At 43.1% G+C, this 14,416-nt stretch overlaps 1 long non-coding RNA gene across 2 annotated transcripts; it reads right to left on the bottom strand.

The window, feature by feature from the left end:
* Window positions 1–301: 301 nt before the first annotated feature.
* Window positions 302–9,898, bottom strand: LOC132592749 (uncharacterized). Of its 2 annotated transcripts, none has more exons than XR_009558258.1 (3): window positions 8,354–9,898; window positions 845–3,240; window positions 302–813 (listed from the first exon to the last, which is right to left on the bottom strand). It is a non-coding gene; the product is annotated as an uncharacterized LOC132592749 (long non-coding RNA). The 2 variants fall into 2 exon arrangements; XR_009558257.1 differs by having other exon boundaries at window positions 9,576–9,898.
* Window positions 9,899–14,416: the final 4,518 nt, after the last annotated feature.

Below are 14,416 nucleotides of genomic sequence, written 5' to 3'. Positions count from 1 at the left end.
TCAAGCCACGGGGACACTGCTTAGGTTGCAGACATTTTACATAGGTTACAGGATTATTGCAAGCAATCCATCATTATGATGATCCCTGCCTTTCATAGAACTTGTCCATTTGTCCTTGACAGAATATGAAAATGTCCCCTATATATCTTCTTCCTCTATTTGCACATATTGGCTACAATCCTGCACTGGTGGGGAGGGAGGGAGGAGGAGATATGTAGCACCCCAAAAAAGAGGACATGGATTTGCATAAAATGTGCACCTGTGAATTCATATGTATAGGAACAAATTTAGTACATACACACACACACACACACACACACACACACACACACACACACACACACGACATTAGCCACAATCCACATTTGTCCTGCAGTTCCTTGAGAAATACTGCTGTTTTTCCTCCAACTAGTTTCCATCGTATTTGAAAACATAAAACATGTTCACTTTGTAGTTAAGCTGAGGTGTGGTGTGCACATTTGAGACAGCCATTGCACATGCGCAGATGAAAGTGCATACTCAGTTTCAGGGGGATTGCAGGTGCAGGGAAATCAAACAGGTTTGGTGGATGGGGGGGTGAAGACATCTCTGCCATCTCTCTGGTGTGTACAGAAACATGCAGAAGTGACTTCAAATGCTGGGGGTGAAGGGGGACGACCTCACTGCATTTTAAGCCACTAATGTGTATATAACCTTAGTTTGCTTTCCTGGTGCTAACAGTGTGTGGGCAACTTCTGGTAGTTTTTAATCATTAAACTGGACTTGGACCAAAGTGTCATTCAAACACAGGGCGCCTTCAAAGAGAGGACTAACCTCTCTAAAGTAGGACATAGAGAGGACTAACCTCTCTAAAGTAGGACATGGGCCCATCCTAAAACAGAGTTGAGTTGCCCTTAACTGCATATTGTAAGCCTGTCTGTTTCACTTAGGATGTTCTGTTAAGCACCACGTATGTTTATACAATAGAAGTTATAATAATTCTGCGCAAAGCTCTGAAATGTATCTTGTTTGATGAGTATAAAAGCCTCTCCCTGAAAGCAGGCTTTGTTTTCTGACCCTATTTTTCTTATGTTTTCATAACCTTCCTTTGTACCAATCAGTGCTACAAAGATGAAACATGAGGACTTTCTCATGAGAAATTATTTCCTCGCTCATCCTGTGCACGGTGGAAAGCTTGCCAACTCCTCGCAGACTCTGTGCTCCTGAAGACTCAGTGCTGGCATACAGACAACATTTGCATTTGTTACTCTTCACAATGTGCAAGCCTTAACACATAATGGAGCAACACCTTGATGTAACTTGAAGACAGGAAGACAAAATCCATAGATGACTGGTCAACACGTAATGCTGCCAACCTACAGCAGCAGCAAGTAACAAGGAATGCACATTAATGTTCCATCTCTAAACATTCTTCAGCCTTTTGGGGCTCCCAAAGCCTCTGTGGCCTTTGCCATCTTTTGGCAAGCAACAAAAGAAATGCTTTTTTGTTCAATGAACCCCTTTCCCCCTTTGCTCATCTGCATATATATTGGCTTTGCCACCTGGTGGTAAGCAAGGCAAACTGCACACTTGTAGACTTTGAACAGTTTGGAATTATTTGTGTGTTCTGGCGATCCAAAGAGCTGGCGTCAGCTGCTGAGCAATCTGAGGCGATTTCTGTGTGGCAACACATGAGGAGAGGCCTTGGAGCCACCTCAGCCAAACAGTTGTCGATTAGCAAAGTGTCATTTGCTGTAACCTTGAAGGAGGGGGGGGAAGGGTGCCCAAATACCACAACCAATGTACTTCGTGGTAAATCAGGGGCCAGCAGCCATTTTGGGCCAGTGGCCACCTTTTGAATGCTGAGAAAGTAGTGCAGGCTCCAGTCACAAAATGGCTGCTATGGGGTCATGGCACAAAGCAAAATGGCAGCCACATCTATATAAGAACAGTAAAAGAGACAGGAACACAAAATGGTATAATTGTTTAAGTCCGTGAGGTACAGCGGTATGTGGCAGAGAGATATTTCTAAGCACTCTTTGCCATTACTGAATTACTTTTGGCGCTCCAGGTAGGACTGAGAGAGACTCTTGATCTGAATCGCTGGAGAGATACTGCCAGTCAGTGAAAAGAATATTGATCTAGATAGACCAATAGTCTAATGGTCTGGATCAGTCTAAAGTGGCTTCCTATGATCCTATGAGTAGAAAAAGATTGGATAATAACACAAATATTTCAGGTTGTTTTTTTCCATAAGGGATAGTATATGATATTTACTCAGCAAGTCAAAGGTTTGGGAATGTGGTGTGGATGTGGAGCATGTTTTGAACCTGTCGGGAATCTGTGTAATTGAATTAAACAGTGTATTCTCTGAGCTGTGTGGTCCTATATAAATGTGTTTTGATGTGTTACAGTTCTGCTTCTAGTTACCGTTATAGCAAAGCATTTCTCCTTCTGCAATTTTTATTTGAATTGTTTTGTGATCCTTTCCGTTTGGTTCTTATGTACTTTGTGTAATTGCTTTTCTTATTTTGAAAGAAATGTGATTTGTTGTAGCTGCTACTGTTGTCATTTGCTCTTGACTGCAAGCATGTTTGTGGAAGAGCACAGTATACAAATATTTGTTTGGCTCAAAATTCCTCTTATCATTCCTTCATTCACTCTTCCACCTCCCCACACTATGCCACAAACAAACAAATAAAGGTTTGGATTTATTTGTCAACGGGGTCTAGGTGTAGTAGAGCATCTAAAAAGTAATTGCCTTACAAAGCACATTGTCAGTATTTGCTTATAGTTCCCTGGGTGTTTAAATTCCCATCTGGACAGTGTCTTGTGCCAAAGTCTGTAGGCACCCAAGCTCATCTTAGCGTGATTGTCGGAAGAAATGCACATTCCATGATAGAACGCTAGAAGATGATGGGTCCAAGTGTCTGTTCATATGACACATTTGTGATTCCTGTGAACGATTCTATCTGTCCTTAAACACATCCTGGTATGGCGAAAATGTAATGTGCCAATCAGAGGATCCAAAACATAGCCCAGTCTTGCCAACTGACTCACAATGCAATATGCGCCCCTCACAACCGGGTCATGAAACAAACAGCTAAGCTGCTTCGTTTGGAAGGATCAATTCTGACAGAAGAGCCTGGAATATGTTTGGCTATATCCATCTGTAAACCAGATTTGATTGTTGTCAACGGAGAGCAGACGACCGCCATGGATGTTGCCACCCCGGCCGAGCAATCAATGGAGATTGTGTGGCTGCAGAAAGGACAGAAATATGGGAGTCGATGACCAACAAGGCAATTGAAGACATCGTAAAAAACAAAACAAAACACGTCCAAATGGCCTGAAGATAGGCCATATACCTTTGTATCTGTTACAGCATTGCTTTACCTTACAAGACTGTCTTTATCAGACCTCTCATTATTGTGGCCAGGGGCAGTCCGCCCTGTTTGACTTCCTGAGGCAAAACAGGAAGGTGCTGCCCTCACAAACAAGATCTTGCTGCAACCCAGAAGCCACAGCTTCTCTGCACTTATCGGGGGGGGGGAGGTTCGGGGGGGGGGCAAACTTGCAGAGGCAACTCTTGGATTCTGCCGCCTGAGGTGGCTGCTTCAGTCTGCCTCATTGACAAGGTAACTAAAAAAAGAGTTACAGGTAGGTAGCCGTGTTGGTCTGACGTAGTCGAAACAAACAAACAAAAAAATCCTTCCAGTAGCACCTTAGAGACCAACTAAGTTTGTCATAGGTATGAGCTACACTTCTTCAGATAAAAAAAAGGGTGTTGTTGTGAAAAGTTGCTGCTGGGCAGAAGCATAGTGTCATAAAATTGGGCTGTTTAAATGTTAGGGAAACCAATGGGATTATGCATTCTACGCACAAGTGCGCAGGCCACCCCTGTAATTTGGTTTGCATGTTTGATTTGTCCACACAAGCGAGCGGTCAAGGATTGTCACAGAGGCTAACTATCATTAGGCACACAGTCCAAAGTTGGAGTTGACTCTAGCAAAAATGCGGTCTCCACAGACTTGGCTGAGTGTCAGGCCTAATGAGCATAGCATTAGTTCCCTGTGGGTCTTTCTCCATGAAATCAGCTTCTGACACCTCCTCTTCCCAGTCTTCTCCCTCTAACCACTCATTGTTGTCCCACCACAATCCCTGGGCTTTGAGCTTTCATCCCTTGGGGGTTCGCCAGTTGGTTCCTCCCATCATTCCTCTGTGTCCGACCAGTCCATGACAAGGATAGCAGGACTTCATCCCATACCTAAATTGGAATATTTATGTAACTGGGCACGTTCTTCTTGCTTTATTAAGCATTTATAGCTTTAAACCTAGTAGGGTGACGAAATTAACAAGCACACATTCCCATTAAACAGATTTATAAACATTTCATTGTTGTCTTTTAATCTGATTATTTATTTCATCCTGTGTCAGCCATTCTTCTCTGGTGTGGCCATTATACAGTTAAGTTTTTGTTTGCTTTTACCGACACAATTATACTTGTGCTTTTAGCAGAAAATGCCACAATTATTTAACAAAGGTATTTGGCTCAAGGACAAGCAATGTGTTTATTTAAATTGTACCCATTAATAAGGAAGGCCTTTAGAAAAAGCAAAGGAAGAAGATTACACAGCAAGATTAACTTCTAAATAGGTTAATTTTCCTATTTTTTTTTTCTTTACAAGCATACACATTTTTCACAATGCTGTTTGACTTGAAAGAGCTTTCACTTGCAAAGATAAACAAACTCGTATAAGAGCCGGCAGTCAGTGCATTAAACTGAAAAGAAAATTAATTGCGCAGGTGCTATTACAGCACACAAGGTGGGAAGGTGGATGTTTATCAGACAACTCAGTTTCCTCCCTCACACACATGCGAACAGAGCTGTGACAGAAGAGGAGGAGGAGGAGTTTGGATTTGATATCCCGCTTTATCACTACCCTAAGGAGTATCAAAGCGGTCCTATACATTTCTACGCAGAAATAAGTCCCACTGAGTTCCATTAGCCATACTGGAAACATAGGGTGGTTCCTAATACCAAGTCAGACCATTGGTCTATCATGCTCGGTATTGTCTACACCAGTGTTTCCCAAACGTGGGTCTCCAGCTGTTTTCGGACTACAATTCCCATCATCCTTGACCACTAGATTTGCTAGCAAGGGTTGGTGGGAGTTGTAGTCCAAAAACAGCTGGAGACCCAAGTTTTGGGAAACACTAGACCAGGGTGGTCCAACTTGTCATACCAAGTGGGCCATAAGAGTACTTTGGCACAGTACTGCAAGCCACGCATGGCCATGTTGCATGGGGGGGGGGGCGGGGAGTGAGGCCAAAATTTGACACCTGCCAGCCCTCATGCTGCCTTCCCAAAGCTGGATAAGCAAGGCCTTTGGGAAGGAGGTGTGAGGTTCTGGCAGGGTCCTAGGGCCCTCCTACCTCCTTCCTAACGTTGCAAAAGTGCTGACTAGGCTTTGGGAAGGATAGATGACTCCCTGACATTACCTGGCTTTCGTAGGGCTGCAAGGTGGGGTGTCAAATGTTGGACCACCCTGGTCTAGAGTGACTGGCAGTGTCTTTGCAGAGTTTCAGGGAGAGGGCACACCCAGCCCTGGCTGGAGATGCTGGGGATTGAACCTAGGACTTTCTTCATACAAAGCAGGTGCTTTCCCTGTGATCTACTGCCCTTCCCATACTCCCAGGTAAGTGTGTATTGGATTGTAGCCTTAAATGGCCACATGCCTTTTCAGTAGTGGGGGTGGGGTGGCTCAGTGAGTTCAAGCTTGCTCCATGGTTTTAAACATGAGCACTGCAGTTTATTACATGAAGGAACCGTTAACAGATTTCAAGCCATCTAGAAATATTACGGAAGACTTTGCACATTGTTATTTAAATGCTAGGCGCATTGATGTGACTAAGCAAATCAATATAGATATATATATAATACAATGAGATCACCAGAGGCTTGCTTTGTGGATGTGTCACGAGCTCTGTATCGAAGCACTGAGCGCAATATTACCATTCTGCCAAGTCTCATTTTTATAAAGGCTTTGCCTAGCTAACTAGCCTCTGCCACATCTAACCTGACCACATGAACTTTTGCCAGGTTTCAAGTGAGCATCACTACTCTTGGCAATGCATTTTCTGCTTTGTCGCTGCTTATAGGGTGGGTGGAAATGTTGAGCTATTTTCATGGCCAGTTCGGAAAGCAGCTTCCACTGCTCACTTTGAAATGAAACCTCTGTAAGAGAGGAGCCAGTTCACCTGATGGCTAAAGGTGTGAGCTGAACTTCACACGCGTTGAGTTTTAGCGTGGCTCTGCAGTGCAGATAGCCACATTGCCCCACACCAAAGTGGCCTTTAAAGTTCAGGGGCCTCGATTCATCACAGAAGTACGCATGATGAACCTCATAGATATAACTAGCTTTTCAATGCAACCGTGTGCATGCTAACTCAGAAGCAAGTCTCGTTGTGTTCAGAATTTGAAAGTGCAAGATTGCGCCTGAAAAAGGAACCCATTTGCCCAAACATGTTGAGCTGTAATGAATCTTATCAGTTGTCTTGGCCTTTTTTAAAAAAACAAAAGCAAAAAAAAATCATGCTTTTCTTTCTGGTTTCTGTGCCTGTCTCCCCTCCGATTTTGTTTGTTTGTTTAGTATGTGTTGGATCCTGTTGGATTTAACATTGCAGCCCAATATATGTTTAGTTATAAGTACACTCAACTGTATTCAATGAGGATAACTAACACGTAAGTGTATCAGATTGCTACTTTGGATTAGATGGAATACTGGAGGGTTATGGTGATCTAATATCTAATTATTTGTAGATATACAGAGTATAGCGGAAGCAAGCAGGTTTCTGCAGCAGGCAGCATGGCTGCAAATACTGCATCATATTCCCCCCAAAAAGCCCCTTTAAAGTCCTCGTCGTCGTCTGCTGCTGCTGCTACCACCACCTTCCTTCCCTCCCTCACCCTCCCCTTTCTAGCGGAAAGAACTACACTCCCCATGATGCTTTGTGGGTCTCTCCCTGGGGTTCCAGATGCTGCTCCTGCTGCTAACAAGCTTGTCTGCGTGTGGGCGGACCTCCCTGGAGACGGATAGAGGGGCGGTGTCTCAGTTCCTAAGACCATCGGAAATAGGCGACCCCTGTGAAAGGGTCGCTTGACCCCCCCCCCAGGGGTCGTGAACCACAGGTTGAGAACCGCTGTCCTAATGTAACACTAATGTCTCAACAAATGAAACTGATCTGTAGAAAATGTAACTTAAAAAAAGAGACATTGTAAAACAAGAAATAATATATATATATATATATATATATATATATATATATATATATATATATAGTGCATGCCTCATAGCTTTATGTTTCAGTCTGAGTCCAAATTCAGACTAACAACAGTCTCCTCCTCCTTTTTTCCCCTCTCTCTCCTACACACACAAAATGCAGAACACTGGTTAGTCTCAGATGAAGTTAAACCCTTTTGTTCAGTCCCTGAAAACACTTTAAACTGAACCTGACCTCTTCACAATAACTGAATTGTGTTGTGGGCCCAGCTACAGATTCGTCCTGGCCTTGTGATTCTTTAGGGTAGTAGGTATGTACCCCACCAATTCCAGACCTTCCAGGTGTCCCTATTTTCCGGTGACAGTCCTGGATTTACAGAAGCCGTCCCAGTTTCTGATTTGATCCCAGGATGTCTCGATTTTCCATGGGACATCCCTATTGTCATCGGCAAAATGTTGGAGGGTATGGAGTCATGCGACCCTCGAAACAAGGAGATACTTTAGAAGACATCTGAATGTAGCCTTGTATAGGGAAGTTTTTTAATGTTTAATGTTTTATTATGTTTTTATATGTTTTTATAAGCCACCCAGAGTGGCTGGTGCAACCTAGTCAGATAGGTGGGGTATAAATAATAAAATAATAATTAAAATAGTTGTTGTTATGATTATTATGGTTTTATTATTATCATTATTATTATTATTATTATCATCATCATCATTATCATCATCATCATCATCATTATTATCATTATTATTTCCATTAGAGAAATGTTGGAGGGTATGCAATCCACAAAACCCCACCAACACAACTGGACCACAAGCGATGTTCCACCAAAATCTTACAATGGAACAAATGACTATTCTTAGGCTGATCAATATGTTTCTGCTGGCAAGCTGTGTAAACAGCAAAACAAACACAATATTGCAGCCTCAACAATACATCAAAGTGGGAATGCCTTGTAAACACTGCTCTTCCTCTTGCCCTAATGATCCTCAAGAGGGCCACTAATTGGATAGGTTTTGGCATAAGGCTCCTTGCAGACTTTTTTGCATTCAATAGGAGCTAGGGAGAAAAATAAAGCGGCACTCACCTCTGTGTAACTGTGCATAGGATTGGCTGCCACTGTTTATCCTGCTGGAGGAAATGGTGGAAGGCCTTGGCTTCTGGTTATTGTATGGCGGGGCTGCCTTTGAAAAGTGCTTGGAAACCTAATTGGTTTAAAATGCAGCTACCAGGATGCCAACCAAGGCAAGACATAAGGAGTGTATAATGCAGGCTTTATAACATCATCACAGACTTCCATTCAGTCTCCAGGTCCAATGGAAAGCGGTGGTTTTGACCTTCCAAGGTCACACGGTCTGCACTTGGGAAAGGTTAAGGATCACCTTTCCCCCTCTGAAACAACCCACACATTAAAATGTTTCTTGGGCTCCCTGTGTTAGCTCTTAAATAATGCCAATGGAGTCTAGAGAGAAAGGAAATCCTGATAACACTTTTCTGAACAAACTGAACACAACAGAATACTTTATAGAACAGGAGAAGAAAGAAACGGAAGGATTTTTGTGTTTATGGGGCAAAGCTTGAACATAAGCAGGGTTAGATATACAACCAACATCCTAGAGAAAACTCCCTCCAAACTCCCTCCGACCTACACAGAGCATATCACATATATAATAAAAGGCAAGGTAAAAGGTAAATTACCCCTGGGAGGTTAAGACCGGTCAAAGGAGACTCTGGGGTGTGGTGCTCATCTCACTTTCAGGCCGAGGGAGCCGGTGGTTTGTTCACAGACAGCTTTCCGGGTCATGTGGCCAGCATGACTAAACTGCTTCTGGCGCAATGGAAGCCAGAGCTCATGGAAACACCATTTACCTTCCTGCTGCAGCAGTACCTATTTATCTACTTGCACTGGCGTGCTTTCGAACTGCTAGGTTGGCAGGACAGAGCAATGGGAGCTCACCCCGGCCGTCGTGGAGATTCGAACCACCAACCTTCCGGTCGGCAAGCCCAAAAGGCTCAGTGGTTTAGAGACCACAGAGCCACCTGTATCCCTATCACATATAACCACCCTGATGCCATTGTGAGTACGAATAATCATGTACCCACATTAAAAAGAACATCTAGAGGGGGTCAAGGTTGCTCATGAAGAAATGTTCCCTACCCTTGTGCTATTGCGCCCAGTGATATGATGCTGAACCATTCAGGTTATTTAGAATCATAGAATCATAGAGTTGGAAGGGACCCAAGGGTCATATAATCCAATAATAAGAATAAGAATAAGAATTTTACTACAGTATTTATATCCCACTCACCTGATTGCCTTTCCCCAGTCACTCCAGTGCAGGAATCTAACCTAAAGCATCCATGACTGATGGCCACCCAACCTCTGCTTAAAAACCTGCAAGGAATGAGTGTCCACAACATCCCAAGGAAGACTGTTCCACTGTTGAACAGCTCTTACGTTCAGAAGGCTCTTCCTGATGTTTCGTCTGAATCTCCTTCCTTGTGCATCAGTTGCTGGGTCCTAAAGTTTTGATGCATAAAACTGGTCTCTTGTCTCATGTCCGTTGGTCTACCTTAACTCTCATCTCAAAATAATTTTGATGCCTTTCACACATCCAGTCCTAAAGAAAATAATGGCAAGCCCTACTATTAACATGAAATTGATCGCCGAGTAGATATGCTTAGGAATTCAGCCTTTGATGGTTTTTATAGGACTTAGCTAACACATGCCCCTCAGGGCAATGATTAAAACAAAACAAAAAACTTGTGGAATTTGGGAAGTCTAAAGGTCTGATTAGATAACCTTATGTTCTCTCCCCCCCCCCATATATATTTTTTAAGCTCAGGAAGAGCAAACAGAGTGGCAGACACAGGTGTGCTTTCCATGGTGCCTGAAGCTCAAATCAAATAAACCCTGTTCCTGGTCTTCACAGCAGCCACAGAAGTGAGACAAACTCGAGGGACTAGGCCTATAATGCGAAATGGAACTGGAGAAAAGCGCATACATAATCAACCATGCTGTCTCTGAGGCACATCCCCTCTTCTTCTCCTGGGGTGGCAAAACTGCAAATAAAGCAGCAACCTGCGAACAAAGAAAAAGAAATGTGCATTTCTGATAAGCAAAAAATCTGCCTTGGGGAACTGCAAAGGCTTGCTGCTTGTTTTGGGGAGCAGACTGGTGCTCTTTCAAGGCAAATAATTGCCTCTTTGTAGGCGAATTTATTCAGCCTGCATTTCACAGTGGACTGACCTGATCGGACGCTGCCAAACTTCCTTGAAGATCGGAATGCAACTCCTGGACAGATTACGCGGGTCTCCAAATTTTTGCAAGAAGTACACACAAAAATACGTGTGGGTTTTTTTTACATATACGTATGTAAATACGTATACAAAATGCTTACTTTAAACATGACTGCACTGAAAATCATTGAAAGGTGCCATTTGACATTTGAGAAGCGCAGATTTCATAATAAAGCGTGGTGCCAAAATTTATGCACGCTTTCAAGAACTTTGAAACGGAATGACTCAGGCCTATGTTTCAGTCAGGGCCGCCCAAGACATTTGGGCAACCAAGGCTAGGTCAGAAAGGGGAGAGAATATCTACATCAGGAACTAGGTAAGTGGAATCAAATCAACTTTACCCAATGGCTGAATTGGGAATCAAAGGTATCACAGAGTAAAGGGGCCTATAATGAATCATGCCCAGCAGACCCCACTGTTTCCTTCCTAGAGCTGAGAGAAGACCTATTTGCTGCGAGGCTGCTGCAGAGGTGACATTGTAGGGGGCTGCTGAGGAGGCGGCAGATCCAGCCTCTAAGGAGCTTGTGGTGACAATTGGCAATGTGTTCCTTGGAGGCTGGACCTGCTCATAGCTGTCAAGTTTTCCCTTTTCTCATGAAGAAGCCTATTCACCATTAACATTCCCTATTTTAAAGGGAATTTCCCTTTAAAAAAAGGGAGGACTTGACAGCTATGGACCTGCTGCCCCTATGAATCCTGCTGCCTGAGGTGATCACCTGACCTTGCCTCATGGTTGGGCCCGTTCTGGATTCTATACCAGTGAGACTTAAATGGACTGAGCAAAGCTGCGTAGCCCATCCTTACTCTCCTCTGAACCACTAATGTCACATTCCAATACTTGGAAGTGATGTATGTTTCCCCCCTCTAAATTATAAAACATTGCAGGTCTCCGTCCGTAGCTCCCGCCCAGAGCACTCTGCACAGAGCAACTGGGGCTACTCCCTCCTACGCCTTTTAAAAAGCCCAAATCCTGCTGATTGACTGTTTGGCAGGGGAAAGGTAAGCAGGAACAGGGAAGGAATCCAATGCTGCCGTCTCCTCCCAAACAGATGATAAGTGGGGAGTTTTAAAAGAGCAATTTATGCCCAGCCTCAGCTACTGAGTCAAGAGAAAAAATGTGCAGTTTCCACCAGCTAAGGATACACGCAGAGAAGTTTGCTGATAGTCTGTGACTAGATTAGGATGTGGGCGTTTGTAACCACTGGCAGAAAGTGGTCAGATTCATCTGGTCGTAGGCATTCCTTAAACAAGTTTCTCTTAGCTACAGATTCCTTCTTGGGCCTTCAGTGTGCACATGGAATTTTATTATGTACTTTTAAAATATTTATTCAGCAGCACAGTGCTGTACAAAAAAAAAATCCCCTCTCCACCTCTATTTTCACTTCCCCATTCATTTTAATGGAGAGGGTGAGCAGATTATTGCACAAACTTAGAAATGAATTAAAATTAAAATACATAGAAGCAGCATTTTATGTCTGTTTTTTGTGGTAGTAGAACTACATCTCACTGTTGTCAGGTTTTGTTCACCCATTGGTTTTAAATGTTTTTCCCCCTAAAGGTAAAGGGTAAAGGGCCCCCTGACCATCAGGTCCAGTCGTGTCCGACTCTGGGGTTGCGGCGCTCATCTCGCTCTATAGGCCGAGGGAGCCGGCGTTTGTCCGCAGAGAGCTTCCGGATCATGTGGCCAGCATGGCAAAGCTGCTTCTGGCGAACCAGAGCAGGCACGGAAACGCCGTTTACCTTCCCGCCAGAGCAGTCCCTATTTATCTACTTGCACTTTGATGTGCTTTTGAACTGCTAGGTGGGCAGGAGATGGGACCGAGCAACGGGAGCTCACCCCGTTGCAGGGATTTGAACCACCGACCTTCTGATCAGCAAGCCCTAGACTCTGTGGTTTAACCCACAGCGCCACCTGGGTACCTCTTTTCCCCCCTCTACTTCCTTGAAATATTGGCTATGTTTGCAAAGCAGCCTAAATTTATTTGAATGTATAAATGAAAATTGTAGGTCACAATTGTTAATGGTTGATATATGTACTTCTGTCCTATACATTCAGAAATGACAGTACTGTAAAGTATTTATATTTTAAAAAAGAGCAAATTAAAAGATAATTAATTAACTATATTCTGGTGAGGACAGAGACTTCTCATATTGCAAATCCAAGTATATCAGGACAAGTACAATTAAACAGACTGCAATTTGCTTTAACACTGTCTCTTTTGTATTTATCCTTTAAAAAACCCTCTCCTAAATAGTGCTTCTTCTTGGAAGCACTAACAGAATGTGAATATTTATTAACAGACATTCCAAACCAACAAATATGCAGAATATAAATGCTGACTTAAGTGATTCATATGATGATATTAGTTGCTTATCTTCCAAGTGGGTTAGATGTCTCTGGGATGGTAGGAAACTCAAAAAGATAAACATACTGCAAAAGCACTAATGATATCCAGCAGAGTTGGGTTTGCTTTATATTCCCTTTTTTAAAGTCTCCTAGTTCAAATATATGCATGTATAAAGTTTTTAGTTAAAACCTAACAAGATCAGAATGTTATAAGAGTTAACTCTTATAACAAGAATATATGTCATTTTCCATAGCAATATGGAATTTGAAGAATTTGAGGTAACTTGTAACCTCACTTCCCCTTTACCAACACAAATCATTCTAATAATGCTGTTACAGGATTAGTGGTTGAGTTGGATCGTGGGTCCCAACCAAACCTGCAATTTTATATATGTAAGATTGTAGCTTGTAGTAGAAGAGACTGTTGAAGAGATGAGACTAGTTTCTTTAAGTTAATGGCCTGTAAGCACCCTATTTATATGGTAAACGCATATGTGTTGTCAGTAGAGACACCTGATTGGAAGGGGTAAGCTACTTGGTTGGATGGAATGTCATCCTAGGGGTCAATATGCAAGGGAGCTAGCTTTTATTTTAGTCTGGGCTGAAGCTGGGAACTGGAAAAGGGTCACAGAGGTTTGTTTTATATCAGGCATGTCCAACAGGTAGATCGTGATCTACCGGTAGATCACTGGACGTCTGTAGTAGATCACTGGTAGATCAGTGGCTCCCCCCAAAGAAGCTAGAAAACTTGGGCTGCCCTAAAAGAAGAGTTCAACATCTTTGCCCTGCACCCCTAAAATGACCTGAACCACAAAAAACAGGGCTTTCCTTCCAAATAAAAAAGCTAAACATTGCTTTCTTCCCTAAAGAAGCTCAACAACAAAACAGGGCTTTCCTTCTTAAAAAAAAAAGCTCAACAACTTTGACCTGAACCCCAAAAAGGAGGGTAGATCACTTCCAGTTTTTAACTCTGTGAGTAGATCGCTGTCTCTTGGAAGTTGTCCACCCCTGTTTTATATGGTGGTAGTAGTAGTAGTAGTAGTAGTAGTAGTAGTAATGATAATAATAATAATAATAATAATAATAATAATAATAATAATAATAATTTATTTATACTCCACCCATCTGGCTGGGTTTCCCCAGCCACTCTGGGTGGCTTCCAACAGAACATTAAAATACAATAATCTATTAAACATTAAAAGCTTCCCTAAACAGGGCTGCCTTCAGATGTCTTCTAAAAGTCTGGTAGTTTCTCTTTGACATCTGGTGAGAGGGCGTTCCACAGGGCAGGTGCCACTACCGAGAAGGCCCTCTGCCTGGTTCCCTGTAATTTGGCTTCTCGCAGCGAGGGAAGTGGCAGAAGGCCCTCGACACTGGACCTCAGTGTCCGGGCAGAACGATGGGGGTGGAGACGCTCCTGCTGGACCAAGGCCATTTAGGGCTTGCTCCGTGCTGAATCCAAAGCTATGGCCTTGAGCAGCCTCCCTAGAGACCTATTGAGGA

This window comes from Zootoca vivipara, chromosome 10 (assembly GCF_963506605.1).
Source record: "Zootoca vivipara chromosome 10, rZooViv1.1, whole genome shotgun sequence".
NCBI classification, from domain to species: domain Eukaryota; kingdom Metazoa; phylum Chordata; class Lepidosauria; order Squamata; family Lacertidae; genus Zootoca; species Zootoca vivipara.
The sequence above is the reverse complement of the archived record's forward strand: the minus strand, read 5'-3'. Positions and strand labels throughout refer to the sequence as shown.